Genomic DNA, 6,945 nt, shown 5'->3' with positions numbered 1-6,945 from the left:
CTCTGATCACAACCTTACTATGTTCAGCTTAAGCATGATGGAGTCATGTGGCAAGCGTTGTCTGCTCACCTTTCCAGGTCTCTTATCAGTAGCTACCAACTTTTGAAGGAATACCATTTTAGCACCCTGTTTCGTTTTGCAGTTAGAGCTAATTTTACAATTTGATGCCATCAGTTAATGGGTTAAAATGCTACCTTAATTTTTCTTGTTGGTTGTTCTGTGTAATATTACAATTATAAATTGGGTGTGTGTGTGCGGAGATAAGGCATACTGCACAGGGCTGGAGAAGTGCAGTCGTGCATGATTATGCCCAGAATGTTCAAAAGTTACTCAGAAAGAAGTAGCATTGCAAGCCTGCTGGATTACAGCCAGAACACACAGAGTTGTACTTGGAAGGGAGCTGCTATTTCTAGTGTAATATACTAATGAAACAGCTAATTGAAGTATGTGGGTTGGGGAAACCTAATTCCAGGAAGCAATCAATTAAGGTTAAAAGCCAGTAGATTTGGAAAAGGACTTGCTCCACAGGGTATTAAAATGATTATGAAAGCAAAAATGCAAGAAGAACAAAGAGAAAAGAGGGACATCCTTATCACAACATCCATCTGCCCAAGGAACCATTGCGCCCACTGTGCCTGCATGCCTCGTTTTCCGATCCACCCCTGGGAGAAGATTGCATGGCTGTTCTGTACTTTCCAATCTTCATAGTTTTTCTGTATTAAGAAAAAAATGGTGGAAGAAACAGTGAGTAAACACAGGAGAGTTACAGGAACTCCTGAGCAGCTGGATGAGGAATGCCTGGTAACTGTAGACATAAAGCCACCCCAGGATAGCTTTGAACACTAAAACAAATTTCAGAAAAAGCATTCACAAACAATTTATATAGTTATACAGTATGTCAGCTGCGTACTTTTAATCATAGATGCTGCAATTTAGTTGTTTTGCATGGAAAAGCACATAACAGTCACAAGAGTAGCTATTGCAGCATGAACACCGCATCCATTCACATGTCCATCGTCACATGCCAAATATTTCAAAATGATGGTTATCTGTTATTTACATCCTGACTCTGCAATTGACTTCAAAGTAATATATATAGCTCTTCTCTCACAATAACTTAGCAAGGAAGGCCAAACTATGGATGACTGGCCCAAGGCCATCCACCAAGTTTCATGGCAAAATCAGAACCCAAACGTGCATCTTCTCAGTTCAGAGCGCCAGTCCCTATACAATATTATTATAATTACTGTAGTTTTATTTATATGCCGCATTTCTCCCAACAAGGGACCCAAAGCAACTCACAACATTAAAAAGTCACACAGTTTAAAAACACGATAAGTTTAATATTAAAAGATAAATTAAACAATATATGATTAAAAACAATAAAAATATTAAAACATGAAAACATTAAAAAAACCCAAAAACTATATCACACTGGTTTTGTCGAGGGGGTTGTTTTTCTCCCTTTGATGGAAGTCAACAACTGTGAAAACCTGCTCTGCACTGTTGTATTAGAGAGCAAAGTGGACCACTGCTCTGCTTTAGTTTGTTTTTCGTTTCTGTAGAACAGGAACCCCACACCAGGCAATAGCACCTGTTGCGTAATATTTAAAAGCTAGCCCAAGGCTCAGTGTATTTATTTTGCCTCTGCTGCTTGAGCTGTGGAAGCCTCGACTGGCTCTGTGAGGGGCTGAACACTTAGGAAAATGAGCAATTTTTGTGGCTGGAATATAAAAGAAAGAAGAAAGCAATATATTCAAAGTGAATGTAGCTATTGTTGGGCCAATCCAATTACAGCTATTTGGGCTTCTAATTTAGTACTTATTTCTTGGCAAACTCTTTCACATTTAATCTTGTTTCAGAGCAACAAGAAGCTCTCCCATTGTCCAGGGATGTAGAATGCTTCTCCAGAGTATTCTATAAAGAACAATTTTGATTACTGCAATTTGTCAAAATGCTTAAGGTGCCCTGCCCCCTTGCCACTGTCAAATTCTCTTGCCCAAGCCCATTTCCAGGGGCCATGGTGGCTGGAAGATTCTTGGAGCTGTTGTAGTTTTTAAAAGGAACTTTTCCTGTGTGGAGTGGACACAGAGTAGACTTTTCACTTCGACTCTGATAATGCATGTGAACATAATTTGTTCTTGTTTATATAGCATGATAAAAGTGGAAAAACACAAAAATATGTTCACATGCATTATCAGAGCTGAAGTATAGCATTATGTGCTATATTGGCTCAATGAACCAAAAAAGGAACAGCCTTTAGTTTTTAGAAGATGTTAGCAGGACTATTAACGATAAGATATTTTGGAGGTCATTAATTCATAGGACTACCAGAAGTTGGCAGTGAATTGATGCACACAACAACAAATTTGTTGATTTAAGTTTCCAGTTATGTTTGGAGAAGGGGTCACTCATGCTTTGGCTGTATAACTAATTCCTCCTGCTTATTCCTTCACCATATCCCCAGGCTGCCTATGGGTGGACGAGGGGAATTCATCTGGGCACGTGGCAACAAAAATTGTGAGATGGGATCCCTTAGAAGCAGCAGCAGTGAAGGTGCTTTTCGACTGCGTAGCTGCAGGCAAGGAGATGCAGAGCTCTGGAATATTCCTCAGAACTTGCTGGTTGGGGAACATGAGTTTCCTTCGTAGAGTACTATTGGCAAGTCATCAAGACTACTATCTTAGTAGAGGCAGCCCAAGCAAAACTCCCCGTTTGCTCTTGTACACTGAAGCAGCATTTCAATTTAAAAGAGAGAGAGAGAGATTATTCTACCAGAGGGATGCTTTGTGCATTAAGTTTTTGTTTGTGCACACTAAAAAATATGCCAGTTTGAAATTACTATATGACACTGTAAGAGATGAGTACCATGCCTTTCGGACTGCTGAGGGATTGACTGGCGTTCCCCATCTAAACGTGCCTTTGAAATGTACATTTGCCTCATGTAATGCTTTCTGAAGGGGCCCATCTTCCTAAGTAGTCCATGCCACTGTGGACAAGCTCTCTGGAGAGGAGCTTGCAAGGGAAAGGAGGAAGCACAGAAGAACAAGGCTTGTTTTACAGTCTGAATCCAGCCATCGTAAGAGAAAGACCCTAACGTCTTACAATCCAGTACAGAGATTCTTACATTTACCCCATCTCTAGCAATTAATTTCATGATGTCCGCCTCTTCCGTTTTCAAGGCCAGTTCCCTTCCATAGAAGGGGCAGCTTCTCCTTCTTTTAAAAGTAGGATGTGGCCATTAGAGGGTGCTACCGCATAAAGAAATGCCAGACCAAACAAGGGGCTATTATCTAGGCAGCCAAAGGATTGGCCTACCTTTCGTCATCCTCCTCTTCTTTTTCACACAACAATATTGAAAAAGCAGGTTTGCATTGCACTTCCATCCCCATCTCCCTGACACAGGCCCCCTTCCTGTTTTTCATATTCACACTTTCCAGGAATTAAAGTGAGATTGTACACACACATATGCAGTGTGTATAAAGAGGAAGTTTATTGAACATGTTATGTTATGGGCTGAGAACTTGGAAGTGACTTATAGCATTAGCGACTCTACTGGGACTAATTTGCGAGAGCATATGCATGGGATTTAGTTGCATGTTCAAAGCAATGTGGCTCACATTCATTTGTTCTGGTGGTCCTAATGGGGCTTGGCCATGGGTCACTTTAGCTGGATCAGGGCCCCAGTGTAAAATGCAAACAGCATATTTAAGAAAATGCCAAACTGTAGGCATTCTTTATGCAGAAACGGGTTTATACAGGCCTCTGCTATATATTACTGGGAAACCAAAAAGCAAAGGGAAACTATTTTCAACTCTGATCACCAACAAAATAATCAAGATACAGTACATGATCTGTTATCTAAATGGGCCAGAATGAATCAGATACGTTCTTGTATTTCTGTAGTGAAACAGTTTCTCAATATGAAAAACATTCCCTCCTGATCCAGGAGAGCAGGACCTGAGAGCCTAGGCAGCTACATCCATGGAGAAGGATAGATTTAGCCCTTTTGAAAGGTGATGCTGGGTCACAGTGAAGCTGGCACTCATCCATTCTTCCAGCTGCCTGTACTTATTTCTTGTCCTTTCTCTCCACTCTTCTCCTCATATCTTCCAGATAAATACATCCCTACCCACCCCACGATCCCATTCCTTAGTCATTGTTGAATAATACAATCAAAAGACAAAGTAAGAATGGAAATATGTTTTAGGTTTCTTGTATCCTAAATGGTTTCAATTGGATATGACCATTTTATGGCAAAGAGAAAAATATATCTGGTTATATTCCGATACTGAAATTATTAGTCTTCTTACAAAAGCGAAACCAAATGAATGTTTCAATAAGTGCAAGAGGAAGCTGATGGCCAGACTAAGCATTATGGGAAACATGCATGGCCTACAATTAACTTGTTTCACTTTCCACAACAAGATTTCCTCAAAGACACAGGCCTCAGCTATCAGACTTGCAAATTGAGCACCCATTTAACTTTCAGTAACCAGTCACAAAACCAAGAAGACTATGCAGGTGAGGAAAATAAAGTGTTATAACCCACAGACATCCTTTCTTATTTGAGAAAGCAGCTCTACAAGGAATAAAAAGTGATATATAATTCAACTCTTTGCTGTCCTCAACTGACAAGCATTGTTGGGCTGTTTTCCCTTCTGCCTCTCTTAACACATCTAAAGGATATCAACATAAATTGTACCTGCCGAGTCCTCACAGAAAACATTAAATTTTTTGTTAGAAAAAGTAGACAGTGAGGGAAAGATGGCAAAAGAAACTCACTCCCTTTTCTGGGTATTTATTTGGAAAAGCAAATATTTCTACTAGAACTTCACTCCTGTGAGAAAAATCGTAATGGCTCCCCATGAAAGGTACTGTATACAGTTAGGTCAAACATTTTGATATTCAATTTATTGCTTTATCAAAAGGTAATGACTGGTATATTGGTGTGACCAAATAACATTTATGGGGTTTGTTTATGCTTAAATCATGCAGTTGGGTATACAGTATGGGGTTTGAGAGGCAGTCACTGCAGAATTAAATATTTGCACCAGCTTTACAATTATTGTTATTGGGCTAGACAGAGGTTTCTGTTGGAGGTTCTGCATTTTGTCCATGCCAGGTTCTGTTGGTTGATCATTTCTGATGTTCAGTGAGTACATATGGTCCCTTTTGAGAATGGTGGCCTATTATGTCACTGGTAATCTGGACCATAAAGAAGGCCGACCACTGAAGAATTTATGCCTTTGAATTGTGGTGCTGGAGGAGATTCCTGATAGTTCCCTGGACTGCAAGGAGAACAAAGGGGGATGACAGAGGATGAGATGGTTGAACAATGTCATTGAAGCAATCAACATGAATTTGACCCAACTCTGAGAAGCAGTAGAAGACAGGAGGGCCTGGCGTGCTCTGTTCCATGAGGTCATGAAGAGTCGGACACGACTTAATGACTAAACAACAACAACAAGCTGATACAGTTATGCCAGTTTAGGGAGGTATCTGTAGCATCAGCCTATCTCCAGATAAATCCTGAAACTAACAGAAAATGAACCACTGATTGCTACACACAGATGTCTCCAATTAATTTTGGTAAATCTTTACATTCAATATGTTGGCACAATTATAATAAAAACATTGTCTAATTCAAAGGCATCACTTATAACTTTTGGTACTTTAAAGCAAGTACATTTTATATATGCATATCCCAGGAGCTTTCAAAGGGGGGCATTTGCATTTTTTTTTACCCACAAGCAAGGATGCTCCTGTGTGCAAACATCAATAATGGTGGGTTGAAGTAAGGAGTTATCTTCAGAGCACCATTCCCTTTTATCAAGGTTGCTCTCCAAGGATCAAATGGAATAAATCTCTTTCAAAGAGGAACACCTGCCTGGGGACACTTGGAACAATCAAAGCTATTTTTACTTCAAAATCAGACCAAGAGTCTAATTTTTGTTCTACTCATAAAGAGCTTTTAACCTAAATTAAATATTTTGAAATAGTAAAAGCAGAATATTTACAATGTAAAAAAAATCAGCGATGCAGTCTTTAAACTGTACCAGCTTGATTTATTCAGAAGCTGGATTGATGGGGACCCATAAAGTCTTCCTATGTCTCTGAATGAGAAAAAGCACTGAAAAACAGTCAAAGTGCCCCTCTGGATTTCTTTGTTAACAGGGAGGCTGAGGCGGCCCAGTTTTTCTTTCCAAGGCATGTGAACTGCTCTCATTCATCTGAAGGACAGTAAATCTTTCAGCTTAAGCTTCTGCATTTCCACAAATACTATCTTCCTTCTTTTCTGCCACCCAATATATTGAACCTAAGTTGCAGACAGCTCTGAATCAGCTACAGGCTGCCTATCTTCCCTGGTTTTGGTAAGACAGGTGTAAACATTGTTTAGGGTATCTTGTGATCTTGGGTGTGGTGTGCCACTTAACCCTAGATGGAGCTGTACTCTCCCTGAACCAGAAGAGCTGCTGCTTGATGGTACTCCTCGATCCAGTTGTGCACCTGAATGTCTTGGGCGTTGCTGATTCATTGCTTGAAGACATTAAACAGGGCCTTAGTCATGCATTGTATAATCACCTTGACCACAGCTTGGATTACTGCCTTGTGCCTCATTTGGGGTGGTTCTTTTAAGAGCTCAGAAGTTTCAGTTGTACTTGAATGCGATGCAGGTAGTTTTGTTTTATTTTAGAAAATGTCTACCATGCATTTTTTTGGTCCCCAACATAGCTTCCAGGTTAAAGCATATGATAAAATAGAAATGCAAGAGGGATATAAAACAAGTGACTCCCTTTAAAGGAACACCATCATCAAAGCAAAATGTTATACAAGTGAGAATCCTCTTGGGTTTGCACAACACAAACCCAAAATTGTGTGAATGGTGTCTGTGATCATCTTGGCTGTCTGTTGAACTCTCTGCCATATCCAGATCACGTGCTC

This window comes from Pogona vitticeps, chromosome 2, assembly GCF_051106095.1.
Source record: "Pogona vitticeps strain Pit_001003342236 chromosome 2, PviZW2.1, whole genome shotgun sequence".
Taxonomy (NCBI): Eukaryota; Metazoa; Chordata; class Lepidosauria; order Squamata; family Agamidae; genus Pogona; species Pogona vitticeps.
This window is presented reverse-complemented; position numbering follows the sequence as displayed.